This window comes from Lathyrus oleraceus, chromosome 2 (genome assembly GCF_024323335.1).
Source record: "Lathyrus oleraceus cultivar Zhongwan6 chromosome 2, CAAS_Psat_ZW6_1.0, whole genome shotgun sequence".
Taxonomy (NCBI): Eukaryota; Viridiplantae; Streptophyta; class Magnoliopsida; order Fabales; family Fabaceae; genus Lathyrus; species Lathyrus oleraceus.
In genome coordinates, this window is record NC_066580.1 from 84,492,340 (window position 1) to 84,500,805 (window position 8,466).

General features: G+C 39.9%; 1 long non-coding RNA gene across 1 annotated transcript; it reads left to right on the forward strand.

Annotated features, from left to right (window-relative positions):
- The first annotated feature begins 7,536 nt into the window (after positions 1 to 7,536).
- LOC127118244 (uncharacterized) lies at positions 7,537 to 8,423 on the forward strand. Its single transcript, XR_007802141.1, has 3 exons — positions 7,537 to 7,603; positions 7,731 to 7,960; positions 8,047 to 8,423. It is a non-coding gene; the product is annotated as an uncharacterized LOC127118244 (long non-coding RNA).
- The last annotated feature ends 43 nt before the right edge of the window (positions 8,424 to 8,466 follow it).

Genomic DNA, 8,466 nt, shown 5'->3' on the forward strand with positions numbered 1-8,466 from the left:
TGAAGCACCTCTGGCTCAAATAAAAAACTGATTTTTTTGCATATAGACCCTTGTGGACATATGGAGGGACATAGAAAAGAGTTTCACCCAAAGAATCAGAAATAAACTGATTTTATACCAAACCCTAGTTTAGGGCAAAATTGATCAGGATATTTCTGAGATAATTGTGAATCTTCATAGGCCAAGATGCCTCTCTAATCATGAAATGGATGAGCCCATCTACTTCCAACCAGACATTGCCTGTTGCAGGTAACCATGAAACCCTAATTTCTGATCAAATCCAAATGAACACTTTGATAACTCTGAATCCTTCACTGATGAACTAAGGACCATAATAAGATACCTGAAGCCCCCTGAGACTCTTGAGACTTGTATACTTAGAAAATGAATTCGAATTCTCAAACTTGCTTTGTGTGGGCTCCTTCTGTTAAGGAGTGATTAATCAAAACCTGATTTCCATGTCACTAATGCAGTATGCAATGAGTATGACCTAGTATGATGCTAATAAAGTTTGAAACATAATCCCATGCTTCCATGAAAAATGAAGGGTAAATTTTGGGGTATTACAGCTGCCCCTATTCAATCAGCTGGAGACCCGAAAGGAAGATAACAACGACTTTCGCACTTTCAAGGTATCAAGGGATTGAATACAATAAAAGCCTGAAAATTTACACTGAAGTGAAAAATGAAGTAACAATGCTTGTCAGGATCGACAAAGAGGTCTTGATCTGAGCATCAACATAGAATCCGTCTGGTACGGTGAGAGTCGGTCTGAACACCGAAAAAAGAATGTTAACCTGGATACCAAAATAAATGGTAACACGGAAATAACCATGGCCTGAATGCCGCTCATCAATCTGAATACTGGGAGTGACTTCGATCTGAGCATCGGAAGGTATGAGATTATCAAACATCGGTCTGAACACCGGAAAACTGGCCTGAATGCCACTTCGATCTGGATACTGGAAAAACTGGCCTGAATGCCACTTCGGTCTGAATACCGGAAAACTGGCCTGAATGCCACAAGTTGCGTCGACCTGAACGTCGGGAACTTCTTCGATCTGAACATCGGAAAACTGGCCTGAATGCCATAAGTTGTGTCGACCTGAACGTCGGAAACTTCTTCGATCTGAACATCGGAAAACTGGCCTGAATGCCACGTCGGTCTGAATACCAGAAAATTGGCCTGGATGCCACAAGTTGCATCGACCTGAACGTCAGAAACTTCTTCGATCTGAACATCGGAAAACTGGCCTGAATGCCACTTCAGTCTGAATACCGGGAACTTTGCATGCCTGTCAGTATTGACAGAAATAGGGAAAATGATAATTGAGGCGGCACGTGGGCCAACGACCCCTGCTGGGAATAATAGAGGGATAAGTCATGAACAAACTTCAGTCTGAGCACTGGAAATAAACTTCTGGCTTATCACTTGGGATACCGAGAATGTTTTATGCTTTACATGCGTATGTTTGAATTTTTCAATGGCGTAATGCTCCATGAAAATGGAAATGCTACGCGATTTGGGAGGATGCAATGCGATATGATTCTACATGCAGGGTTAGAGAGAACGCCAAGCCGAGGCAAGGAATTCTGCTGGGGAAATGATCACAATCTTCTGGACCCTGGTAATGCTGTTGGAGATACATAACACAACAAATTCTGTGGGGAAATGACCGGCCACGCGGTGTTCTAGAAATAACAAAATACCGAGACTCTGACTGGGGAGAGAATGACGTTGAAAGCTTGCTGCTGAGGAAGGCGACAGTGGTTCTAGTAACCATAATCTGCGAGAGAGACGACTCAACCGGGGAAGCAAACACCGATACGGTACCGAGATTTTGCTTCAAAGAAAGAGACCATGAATCTAGCGTCGAGATCATCGATCTGGCATCGAACTCTGAGGAGTAGCCGCTTCTGCTGGGAAGATACAGTCTGGCACTGTCGACTCCACTGGGGAAATACAGTCTGGCACTGTCGACTCCACTGGGGAAATACAGTCTGGCACTGTCGACTCTACTGGGGAGTGTATAGTCTGAAACACATGCTTGGGGAAGTACCGTAGTGAGAGCCTGCTGGGGATTGAAGAATCCAACTTTGCAGGGATAAGACACCAAATACCAACTATTGAGGAAAAACATCCGCGATCATCTGCTGGGAACCTTAAGGAAATTCCCCGAGTGTACCTGTTCTGAATAGACGATCCAAAACACTTAAAATTTACAGCAATTTTAAATGTTTATTAAGCATGTATCTGTAAAGCTCTTATGTTTCATGATGCAATGTTTATCAAAAATTCGGACATCATTTTTGCAAACAAAACAGTAAAATGAAAATGAGCATAAATATATATTGAATAACATGATTTTGTTGATTGAATGGCCTCTGAATATGCATTTACATCAGGAAGCAATCCCTGGAAAGAGGTAATTGCACAAAAGATAAACAAAAATTAATCTAATGGCAATGTGAAATGGATTTCTATCGGGTTCTAATTCTGCTATGACTCGCTCGTCTTCAAGATCCTCCAGATGATCAGCTTTCTGAAAAAGGTGACTGGACTGTTTCCTGTCCCTCGAAAGTTTCCAGTTATCGACATGAGATGAGATTCAAAACTAGTCGGAACGCAATCATTCGCTTAATCCCTAACTTTTGCCTAGATTGCCCTTTCGGGTTTTCAATCCACCGGGATATCCATTTTTGCCTAAGTTGCCTTTTTTAGGTTTTCAACTTACCGGGTGTACAATCTTTTCATTTTTAATCCCTAACTTTTTCCCGAACCTTTTTCATTTTCTTGGTTCGCCGGGATGCCCATTTTTTTGCCTGGACTATTCTTTTTATTGTCCAGCGGGTCTATTTTATGCGAAGTATTTTTTAATTGCGTCTGAGTTCACAGGGGAAGTGAAGCCTTCACCATCCATAGTTGCAAGCATTAAGGCTCCACCATCAAAAATCTTGGTGACAATATATGGTCCATCATAGTTAGAAGTCCACTTGCCCCTGTGATCTGTCTGAGGAGGAAGGATCCTTTTCAACACCAAATCTCCGACTTGGAAGCATCGAGGATGCACTTTCTGATCAAAGGCTCTCTTCATCCGACTCTAATACAACTGCCCATGATAAATGGCTGCCATTCGCTTCTCTTCGATAAGACTCAACTCATTGAACCTTGTCTGAATCCATTCAGCTTCGTCTAACTTGACATCCAGCAGGACTCTTAGAGAAGGAATCTCCACTTCAACAGGTAGGACTGCTTCCATACCATACACAAGGGAGTAAGGGGTTTCCCCGGTCAATGTACGTACTGAAGTACGGTACCCATGCAAGGCGAATGGTAGCATCTCATGCCAATCTCTGTACATAACGACCATCTTCTGCACAATCTTCTTTATGTTCTTGTTTGCTGCCTCGACAACACCGTTCATCTTAGGACGATAAGGGGAAGAATTGTGATGCTGAATGTTGAAGTTCTTGCACAACTCCTTCATCATTTTGTTATTGAGATTAGTACCATTATCAGTAATGATTCTTTCGGGAATCCCATAACGACAAATGATTTCTTTCTTAATGAATCGGGCAACCACATGTCTGGTGACTTTCACAAATGACGCTGCTTCGACCCACTTGGTGAAATAGTCGATGTAAACAAGGATGAAGCGATGCCCATTGGAGGCAGTCAGCTCAATCTTTCCAATCATATCAATGCCCCACATAGCAAATGGCCACGACGAAGACATCACATTCAAAGGATTTGGCGGCACATGCACCTTATCAGCATAAATATGGAATTTATGACACTTCCGAGCATATCTGAAACAATCAGATTCCATGGTCATCCAGTAATAACCCGCTCTCAACAATTTCTTAGCCATTACATATCCGCCGACATGAGTACCGAAGGAGCCTTCATGAACTTCCTGCATTAACATGTTCGCTTCGTGTTTAACCACGCATCTGAGCAAAACCATGTCGAAGTTCCTCTTATACAACACGTCGTCTTTGTTCAAGAAGAAACTGCCTGCCAATCTTCTCAAAGTCTTTCTATCATTGTGGATGCCCCTGCAGGGTACTCTTGGTTCTTCAGAAAACACTTGATGTCGTGATACCAGGGCTTGTCATCAACTACCAGTTCAGTAGCAACTACATACGCGGCCCTCTCAAGGCGCATAACATCGATCCTGGGAACATAGTTCCACCGAGTCACTTTGATCATGGAGGACAAAGTAGCAAGAGCATCTGCCATCTGGTTCTCATCACGAGGAATATGATACAGCTTTACTGTTGTGAAGAAAGTCAACAGTCTTCTTGTGTAATCTCTGTAGGGGACCAGATTAGGCTGGTGAGTATTCCAATCAACATTCACTTGATTGATCACTAGAGCTGAGTCTCCGAAGATGTCCAAAGTCTTGATTCTCAAATCAATGGCTTGCTCAATACCCAAGATACAGGCTTCATACTCAGCTTCATTATTGGTGCACTCAAAAGTCAGACGAGCGGTGAAAGGCATGTGAGCACCTTTCGGATTGGTAATGACAACACCAATTCCACTTCCTTTGGCATTGACGGCCCCATCAAACAATAAAGTCCACTTTTCATCTGGATCAGGTCCCTCCTCAACAACTGGCTCTTCACAGTCTTTCATCTTGAGGAACATAATGTCTTCATTTGGAAAATCAAACTTCATCGGCTCATAATCATCAATCGGCTTCTGAGCAAGATAGTTTGACAGAATACTCCCTTTGATGGCTTTCTGGGATGTATACTGGATGTCGTACTCTGTCAGTACTGTCGTACCTCGAGAAAAATGGGAGACACGACTTAAGCGAAGCGCAATCGCACGCTCGCAATGATGGACTGAACAGAGTTGCCACCGAACTTTATTTATTCCTAAAAAGGAAAGGGGAATATCGATAAAACCCAAGACAAAACGATAATGATTATTGGTCGTCGCAACCAAATCAGGGTTCGGGAGTCGATTACGCAAGGGGAAGGTATTAGCACCCCTCACGTCCGTTGTATTCAACGGGAACCGTTTAGTTAGTTTCGTTTTGAATGTTAGCTTATGTTAGTCTTCTCAAGTTATTATGAGGGAAAAAAAAAGAAATAGTATCAAAAGAAAAGAGAAGATGTTTTTGGATTTTTGCAATAAAGGGGACTAAACCTAAGTTTTTTTTTTATTAATGGGCCTGACAAGATTTATAAATCCTGCTCCTACGTATCTCAATAGAGAAGTCAAGGCTTACGTAGTTCTGGGTAGAAAAATGTTTGTCTGTTGGTCGATTTTAGCGAAAGCTATATTGTATTAATCGACGAAAACATTGTTTTACCCGAAACAGATGAGGAGCGGACGTATACCACACATCGAATGGATTTACAAATCATCATTCGAAAAAACGTCACTTATCTTGACTCAATAATCGTGGCCGAAACATTGTTTTGGATCACCTTAAGACAATATATCTTTCGTTTATGAAAAAGGTTTTTCTAATTAATCGCACGACGACGAGAAAGAGTTTGATTGGTTGGATGTATTTTTGAGTAATGGCGAGAACTTAGATGAGCGAGATATCCATCTCAAATCCTAGTCTCAGGAGTGCACGGTATACACCATGTTCCATTTCCATCTTTATTAAAAGAGTGTTTAATAAAGATTAAGTGTTTTGAATTTTGATTGAAAAAGGGGTTTGAAGAAACCGCATTGACAATTTTAGACGATGGCGAGAGCTAAGATAGGCAAGGCATCCACCTTGAATCTTAATCTCAGGAGTGCACGGTATACACCATGTTCCATTTTCATCTTTATTGAAAAAGTGTTAAGGTAGGAATTAAGTATTTTTTTGAGTTTGAAAGAAGAATATTTATAAGAACGAGACATAAGCCCCAAAATCAATAATTCAGGGTTCCACCGGAATGCTAGATTTCAATGGTCCTCTTTCATTCGAATTATTTAAGAAAATTAATTAATGGACAACGAACACTTGATAAGAATCCATTGTTCAAAGAGTTACGCCAGAATGCTTGATCCTAACGGCCCTTATTTTGTCCAAGTTAATTAAAGTGTTTTAGGGACGAAAGAAAAGAATGAATAATTAACCCAAAACGCGTGGCTCGGAATCAATCATTCGAGAGTTCTCACCAGAATGCTAGATTCCAATGGGAGGAAATGAAATTAAATGTTGAAACTATGGAAAGTTAGTGAAATTTAAATAAAAAATTTAATGAATTTGAATGTGATTATTTACATGTGTAAAGGTATGAACATAGATACCAATAACCTAATTAAATTAACTAACACATGGAAATCAATTAACTGTACAAAATCCCATATCAAAAAAAAGTCAATAATTAAGAAAATCTAAAAAAACCAAAACATTTAAAATCTAAACAACTAATTAATGATAAAATTAAATTAATCAAATAAAAATATAAAAGTAAAATAAATAGTAAGAAGTTATAAATTTTTTAAATGAAACAGTAAGCATAAAAAATAAAAATAGGAAGATATGCTATTCCCAAGTATCGAATCCATCCCACTAAAGAAAGTGAAATTGCTTCCTCTCCACTCAGCCACTTGTGTTCATTTGTTACCTTAATAACAACTTGAATATATAAACAAGAATAGATTAAAATAAAAATTAAAATAAAAAACTAGAAAGAGATGGTCTGTTGGACAAATCAAAGCCCACAAAAATGGTGAGAGGGATCCCAAAGATCAACCCTAGCCGCCTGGCTGTTGGGTGGGAATAACAACACTTCAATCACCATTAATACCGGCAAACAAAAGTTAATAACAAATTGCAAGAAAAAACTAAATGACAGGTGGGCTTTAATTAGATTTTAAATGCTTGTTTAAAATAAATAAAAGAAAAGGAAATGAATGAATGCATAGCAAACCCAAAATACTCATTCGTCTTCCTCACGAAGACCAACTCCCACTCCCTCAATCTCACTCGTCTTCATTCAATCTCTCACACCAAACCAAACTCTCGCACTCTACTCTCACTCTAAATGCAAAAAAAACCATGGCTTTAAAGAAATTAACAAAAAGCACTCACCTTTGTCAGTTGTTCTTCACCTCTTCGCTTCGTCAATCGCCGATGGAAGGAGGAGACGAATTTTTCGGTGGAAGATTACTAGGTTTCGCTACAGTAGCCGTCCAAATTCTTAGGGTTTTTTCATGGTCGCCGCTCTATAACCTTTTTCTCTTCTCCCCCTCGCCGCTACCTAACCCCTCCTTTTATACTCACCATGTTAGGGTTTCAGATTCGGCTTATGGAGATCAAAAGGGTATCTCTTGGAAGTGATTTAAGATGCTCAGTTTGTTTGCCTCATTTTTGTACTTAATCTGAAAAAGGTAATACGATCCTATGCTTTCTTGCTTTGAATTCGTCTTGATTCTCTTTTGGGTTGCTTGAGGAATTTTTACCGCCGGTGAGAAAGGTTTCACCACTGTGAACCTGTTTAGGCGAAAATAGGACTTATTTCTTCTTTTTCTTTCTTCGAAATTCATACTGATTTTTGTGTTGTTGTTGTATTCTTTTTTATTTGATAGGTTCGGCAATGGAAGATTTGATGCGTTTGACGGTTTGAACTGTTATTGCAGGTTGTGTGTAGGAACTTATCAATTGATACGCCATTCTCACTAGTAGTAAACCCCTCTGTTGAACATATCACTTTATTATCCTTCAAAATTCTAATGTTACTGATAGTTCTTCTTCTTGGTGGTACAGACTTAACATTAACAGCAACCGGATTCGGCAAGCCTGAATCAGATAACGGTGAAGTATCAGAACCGTCTGAAGCTCCACTTCCATCCAGAGATACATTGGCTGGTTTGATTTTGGCTTTTAAACCTTTGTGAAATGCCCCAGTATACACATGGGCTTTTAGCCAATTGACTATTTCGTGTTGCACATCAGGGGCCATATAACCTTCCTGCAAATTGATATTTGCAGTCAATGTATCTGGCGAAATGCCAATCTCCAATGCTACATTGTGTATGATTTTGTAACAATTTGACATTGTTTGTTGTTGTTGTTTTGGCAGGACAACTGCAACTTCAATCAAGTCTATATTTGCACCATCTGTACGTGGCTCAGCAGTTCCTGATTTTAGGAGATTTGAGATTGTATCATGCTTATTGCATTTCTCAACAATGCCAAAACCTAAAAGTGCTGCATTTGAGCAGGATTCTTGTGCATCAATTGATACCGGCCATTGAGAAGAGGAATCAACATTAACGGGCTGACTTTCATCAAACCATTTATTTCGCTGTTAACTTGTTGAACTTCGAGCTGATGGACACTTTTTTGCAGGCATTTATTCAAGTTATGAACGGTACACTCTACACCCAAGTTAGTTCGCATTGCAGGAGGATGTGTCTAAGTCCACATATTAGATGACTTGGTCATCTACGTCAACTGCTTCAGCAGGGTTACTCACCCTAATTCGATTCCTTTTCCTTCA